General features: G+C 34.3%; 1 pseudogene; it reads left to right on the top strand.

Moving 5' to 3' along the window:
* The first annotated feature begins 3,739 nt into the window (after nt 1-3,739).
* LOC139869833 (small nucleolar RNA R71) lies at nt 3,740-3,853 on the top strand (annotated as a pseudogene).
* Nucleotides 3,854-7,114: the final 3,261 nt, after the last annotated feature.

Below are 7,114 nucleotides of genomic sequence, written 5' to 3'. Positions count from 1 at the left end.
AATGCTTAACCTGCGACAAAAAGTAATCCCTCTTTTGCTTGTTCCAATGTTCCGGTATCTTGTTAGTCACCAAATAATTAACAATATGAGCGAACCAAGGTACCTGCACAACACTAAACAAACATTCGTCCGGGAAATTCTCCTGGATCGGTTTAGTAGGGTCAAATGGTGGAGGGGGTATCCTAGATAAATGGTCAGCTACCACATTTTCTACACCCTTTTTATTCCGTATTTCTAAATCAAACTCCTGTAGCAACAATATCCACCTAATCAATCTAGGTTTAGACTCTTTCTTCTCAAGCAAGTGCCTTAAAGCACTATGGTCCGAAAACACAACTACCTTAGACCCCCACAAATACGATCTAAACTTGTCTAAGGCAAACACAACTGCTAGCAACTCTTTCTCGGTGGTGGTGTAATTGATTTGGGCATCCGAGAACGTCTTACTAGCATAATAAATCACTACCGGCTTCCTATCAACTCTCTGTCCCAAAACAGCCCCTGCTGCATAATCACTAGCATCGCACATTATTTCAAAAGGTTTGGTCCAATCGGGTGACTGTAAGATGGGTGCTTCGGTCAACTTTTGCTTAAGGGTGTTAAAAGCTTCTTTACATTGGTCATCAAAGTCAAATGGTGCGTCCTTTAGTAGTAAATTACATAATGGCTTAGAAATGACACTAAAGTCCTTGATAAACCTACGATAAAAACCCGCGTGTCCCAAAAACGATCTTACACCCTTAACATTTGTCGGGTAAGGTAGAGTAGAAATAAGTTGAACCTTTGCCCTATCGACCTCAAATCCCCGTTCAGACACAATATGTCCCAAAACCACCCCTTCCCTAACCATGAAGTGACTCTTTTCCCAACTAAGAACTAGGTTGGTTTCGGTACATCTTTTCAAAACTTTTTCTAACATACTCAAACATGACTCAAAAGATTTGCCAAAAATCGAAAAGTCATCCATAAAAATCTCTAACGACTCACCTATTAATTCAGAAAAAATGCTCATCATACACCTTTGAAAAGTCGCGGGTGCATTACACAAACCAAAAGGCATACGCCTAAAGGCATAGGTTCCATATGGACAAGTAAAAGTCGTTTTCTCCTGGTCATTAGGATGAATAGGTATTTGATTATAACCCGAATACCCATCCAAGAAACAATAAAATTTCTGACCTGACAGTTTTTCGATGATCTGATCAATAAATGGCAAAGGAAAGTGATCCTTTGAAGTTGCAGCGTTTAGCTTCCGATAATCAATGCACACCCTCCAACCCATCACGGGACGAGTTGTGATCTTTTCACCTTCCTCAGTCTCCATCACCGTTATTCCTGCTTTCTTCGGCACTGTTTGTGTGGGACTCACCCACTGACTGTCAGAGATAGGGAAGATTATCCCTGCATCCACCACTTAAGAACTTCCTTTTTCACCACCTCCTGCATATTTGGGTTTAACCTGCGTTGTGTATCGCGAGAAGGTTTAACCTCAGGATCCGTGACTATCCTGTGCATACATACCGAAGGACTTATCCCTTTCAAATCAGCTATTGTCCACCCTATTGCAGCTTTGTACTTATGAAGAACTTCCATCAAAGCCTTTTCCTGCACACCTGTCAAATCTGAAGCAATAATAACTGGAAAAGTGCCGTTAGTTCCCAAAAATGCATATTTCAAATGAGACGGTAAGGGTTTTAACTCAAGAGTCGGTGGTGACTCTAGTGAAGGTCTCGTGTTAGTATCAATGGATTTAGGCAGTGGCTCATATTTATGAGTCCACGGTGGCAACCTAGAATCCATTGTACTTGCTACTGCTAATTCTACCGCTTTGACCTCTTCACACTCGACATCCTCTTCCTCACCTAAACAAAATATCTCTACTGGGTCGTCGGTTATTAGGTGAGAAGTATGCTTATCAACTAACTCATCAATCACATCTATCCTATAGCACTCATGGACATCCGGTGCACGAAGAGAATTAAAGATGTTAATCCTCATCTTGCGGTTACTGAAGGATATGTCCATGGCACCCGTTCTACAATTAATGTGAGCATTAATGGTGGCCAAGAACGGGCGTCCCAAAATTATAGTGGGTTGGGTATCTCTATTCCTAGGCTCAATATCCATAACAACAAAGTCTACCGGGTAATAGAAATCCTCCACTTTTACTATTACATCCTCTAGTATCCCCCTAGGCATTTTAATTGATTGGTCCGCTAATTGGATAATTATATCGGTTCGTTTCATTAGGCCTAATTCAAGTCGGTCAACTAGACAAGAAGGTAAAATATTAATGCTAGCACCTAAGTCCAATAACGCCTTTTTAACATTCACATTCCCTACGGTCACAGCTATCAAGGGAGTCCCTGGGTCTTTAAACTTAGGTGGAAGTGTTCCCGAGACAACCGCACTTAGGTGCTCGGTTAACTCCACCTTCTTAGGTAAGTTTGCCCTTTGCTTTCTCTTTTGAGTGCAAAGGTCCTTCAAAAATTTAGCATAAGAAGGAACTTGTCTAATAGCATCAAGAAGGGGTAAATTTATTTTAACCTGCTGAAAAGTTTCCCACATGTCCTCTTGTTGAGGTCCCTTTTTCCCATAAGGGAATTGATTCGGGGACTCTAGGGCCTTAGGAAATGGGACGGTTTTTGATTCCGTCTCCATTTTCTCGGTCTTAGTAACGGTAGGTTCGGTCAATTTCACCCCCTCCCCATTGTTATCAATTTCACTTACCTCCTCCTCATCAAGAACAATTGGAGACTTACTTGCTTCCGGTTGCTTTACCTCTGTTTCACCAACTTTATTATCATACTTTTTCCCGCTTCTCAAGGTACCTACCATATTAACACTATGACCTTTTCCTTGCTCTTTGTGATTTGGATTCAAAACCGTATAGCTTGGAATGGTTCCTGGTTCCCGATTACCCTTACTTTCCGCAACATTACCTATTTCCTTGGCCAACGCACCAATCGACTTATTTTGCACCTCTATCATCTTCCACATTTCGGATATGAATGCATCCATCTTAGTATCCGAGTTAGGTGGTTGGTTGGATGAAGTACTAGTTTGGTTTTGGTTGTGGTTTTGGTTTTGGCTCTGACTTTGGTAATTGTTTTGGTTTCGGTTGTTAGGGTAAGGATTTTGATAGTTTCATTGGTAGTTGCCTTGATTCTGAAAATTACCCTGATTTTGGAAGTTGTTCGATGGTCTAAATTGGTTCCCTTGATTAGCATTCAGCGCGTTGTTATTACTCCAACTAAAATTTGGATGATTTCTCCAACTTGGGTTATATGTGTTAGAGTATGGATCAAACCGCCTTCCCTGAACCTCATTAACTTGTTCTTCCACCAGTTGTTGATTTACCGGTGGGATCCCATTTCTGCATCCGTATGCATAATGAGAAGGATCTCCACAAATCTCACACACTTCCTGTACCTGTGAAACATTACAAGCAAGACCCTGGTTTGGGCTGTTAAATATAAGCATTTTTAAGTCATCCAATTCTTGCTCTAAATTCCTAGATGAACTTCCCGAGTTGGAAACATGGTTTACTCGGGATGTACTAGGTTGCTTACGACTAACCGAAGCTTGGGTCTTTGAACCCTTGCTTAACTGTTCAAAGAAGGTCCACTCTTCCTCACTAGGTCGAGTTAAAAATGCCCCCCCACTAGCGGCCAAAAGAAACTGCCTGTTTTGGGAATCTAGACTATCATAGAAAACTTTAACCAATTCCCACCTAGGTATCTCATGATGTGGACAAGCCCTAAGTAACTCCTTCAGACGTTCATACGCTTCATGAAATAATTCACCTGGTAACTGTTTAAAGGATTTAATTTGCGTACGCATATCTGAAGTTTTACTTATGGGATAGAACTCTTCTAAAAACCGTTTTTTCATTTCCGCCCAAGTATTAATACTACGGGCGGGCAAGGAGAGAAACCATCTTTTTGCCTTTTCCTTAAGTGAGTAAGGAAATAATCGGAGACGTACCTCATCATCAGTGAAATCGTTTACCTGATTAGTAGCACAAATCTCGTTAAACTCCGTAATGTGTTCGTATGGTTCCTCATTAGCCATACCTCGGTAGGTTGGCAAGATTGAAATAAGTTGAGGTCGGACCTCAAACCGTCGGTTGTTTCCTCCTGCCTGTGCAGGATAAACAATGGGTGAATGATCCTCGAAATCACCCGGTTGGTAGTAGGTGTCTACTCCTCTTGGTCGGTCAGCCATATCGTCTCGTTGCTCAAAAACTTCCTCTTCAGTATCGGAATCTGACTTAGGAGAGTTTGGTGGAACAATCGTATGTGACTCTAACTGTGCTTGACTTGATGCTGAAGCCACAGTTGAACCCTTAAGAATTCTTGAAGCTTTTCGATTAGCTTTTACTGATTTCTCGATTTCCGGGTCTAAAGGTTTTAGATTTTTGTCTCCCAACCTCCGAGTTTGCATACACTAACCTGAAATGCAACAAAAACAAGAACACCGAGCGTAAAACTGACAAAAATAAGAATAAACAAAACAATATTTTTGGATTTTTTATTGGTTTTATGATTTTTATGGTTTTTTTTTGTAGTTTAGCAAGAAAGCAGATAAAATAAGAGCTTGCAAATCAAGCGCACACCTCCCCGGCAGCGGCGCCAAAATTTGATCGATGTCGAAGGGTCAATCAAAAATAGCCTAATTACTCTAACTTAGCTAGGGTAAGCAGGATTCGTTCCACGGGAAGTTATGGTCAACAAGCAAGCAATTTCCAGAGTTTGTTGTGTGATGACCCGGGAATTTCCGACCAAATTTAAACATAATCTTATATGATTCGACTCGATAAGCAAAGTCTATTAAACCGAGTCTCATTATGTTTGAACTATTTCATGATAACATTTGACCTTTAACTATTTCCGACGATTCACGAACCTTTAATTGTAACTAAGAATGTAAATATAAATAATTATATATAAAACTAATTATATTAGTATTAATGAACTATTAAGTAATTTTGTTATTATAAAAGATAACATTTAATAACTAAAGATTTTCATTTTGAATATATATAGTATATTGTATATAAATGATTCAAACATATTTTACCAACGTTATCAAAATATTAAATGTACAATGTTATACTTTGTAGTTAATTGTTTAATATACATAATTAATCATCTACTCAACATTTAAAACATGATTTTATATATATGGTAGTATACATATATACATAAATATAACTATATATATATATATATATATATATATATATATATATATATATATATATATATATATATATATATATATATATATATATATATATATATATATATATATGATTTTATACATAATTATTATATTATGTATATGTAGAAATTTATAATATATCTATGATGAAATAATGTACTATTTTAATAAATATATATAATACTTACATATATAAAACATTTATATTTTTCATAATTACATACATAAGTATAATATAATTAGTATGTAAATAAATATTATAATATATTTATATTAAAATGCATAAATATATAATATTCAGTATATGTTACAATACATATTACATAATTATTAAATATTACATAATAATAGATGATATTAATAAATTAAATTTAAATACAAATATAGTTGTTGTAGTAATGTTATTTGTATCGTCAAATATCAATATTTGTATTCATAATATCACTTTATATCATATAAAGATGAAATTGGATGTATAAATTAGATTATTATTACTAATATTATTATTATCGATAAAATATTAATATTATCATAATTAGTATGGTATTATTATTATTATTATTATTATCATTTTTACAATTATTATTATCATTAATATTATATTTATCATTATTATTAATTTTATTAATATTATTAGATATTAATAGTATTGTTATTATATATTATTATTATTAATTAAAAAAAAGCAGTAGGGATCTATATTATACGCTTGACCTCTGTATCCTTTATCTCTATTATTATTATTTTTTTTGTTTCTTTCCTGCTCCCAACTCGTGAACCTGTGTTGACATTTTCTCCATTTTTTATCAACCGATCTCTATTATTACAACATGATTATGTATAATTGCAAATCAAATAAAAAGGAAATCCAATGGGATTAAAGAGCACAGCGATATTTTTGTTTTCTTCTTCTCTGCACGCTCCAATTTTTTTTTCTCTTAATTCAATTTCGAATAAAGTTTCAAAATCTAAAAATGCAGAAAGGTTAGAAATCTTTCTTTGAATCTATCTGCAAAATCTCAACTCTCAAATCTTTATATCGATCTTGAATTTTGAAGTCAAAGTTTAGTTTAAAAAAAGTCAACAATTGTTCTTGAGACAAATTCGCGTTCGTGTATATGTTTCTGATCAAATTGACGATTCCAGTAGTTTTTATACATGTTTAGAAAACTATTTCGTGTTATAAACATTATCTATAATGTTATCTATTACGAAATCAATTTTTTTTGTTTTGTTCCAAGAACCGACGCTGCAGTAGGCCTTAGTGTTTTTTTTATTTTATTTTAGAACCTAAATTATTTTTTTTTCTGTAATGTTTTGAAGCTTTAAAGGGAACCCCGATTTTTTATTTTTTTTTGGTTATTGATGTTTTGTTGAATCCATGAGACTTGTGGAGAAGAAGAGGAATAGAAGAAAAACAGTTTATATATAAAATTTAAATTCGATATTAGTACAGAGAATCAGAATTGGTGGGATGGTCGAGAGTGTTTGCGTGTGAGCATGTGGTCACGAGATCGAGTCCAGAGGACGGTAGTTTCTTTTTTTTTTTTGAAACTCTTTTCATGTGAGGTAGTTTTCTTTTCTAATTTTTTTATTGTTATTATATATTAATTATTATTAGTATTATTATTATTATTGTGATTGTTTTGATTGTTATTGTTATTGTTATTATTAGTATCATACTTGTTATCATATTTGAAAGTATTATAGACATTACTATTATTATTATGATAGGTATTAATAATATTATTATTAGTAATAAACTTATCATTTTAGTATTTTATCATCATTAGGATTATGATTATGATTATCATTATTATTATTATGAAGGAAATAAAAATATATTATTATCATCAATATTAGAATTTGTACCGGTTTATAAATAATA

Source organism: Rutidosis leptorrhynchoides, chromosome 9 (assembly GCF_046630445.1).
Source record: "Rutidosis leptorrhynchoides isolate AG116_Rl617_1_P2 chromosome 9, CSIRO_AGI_Rlap_v1, whole genome shotgun sequence".
NCBI lineage: Eukaryota > Viridiplantae > Streptophyta > Magnoliopsida > Asterales > Asteraceae > Rutidosis > Rutidosis leptorrhynchoides.
This window is presented reverse-complemented; position numbering and strand designations above follow the sequence as displayed.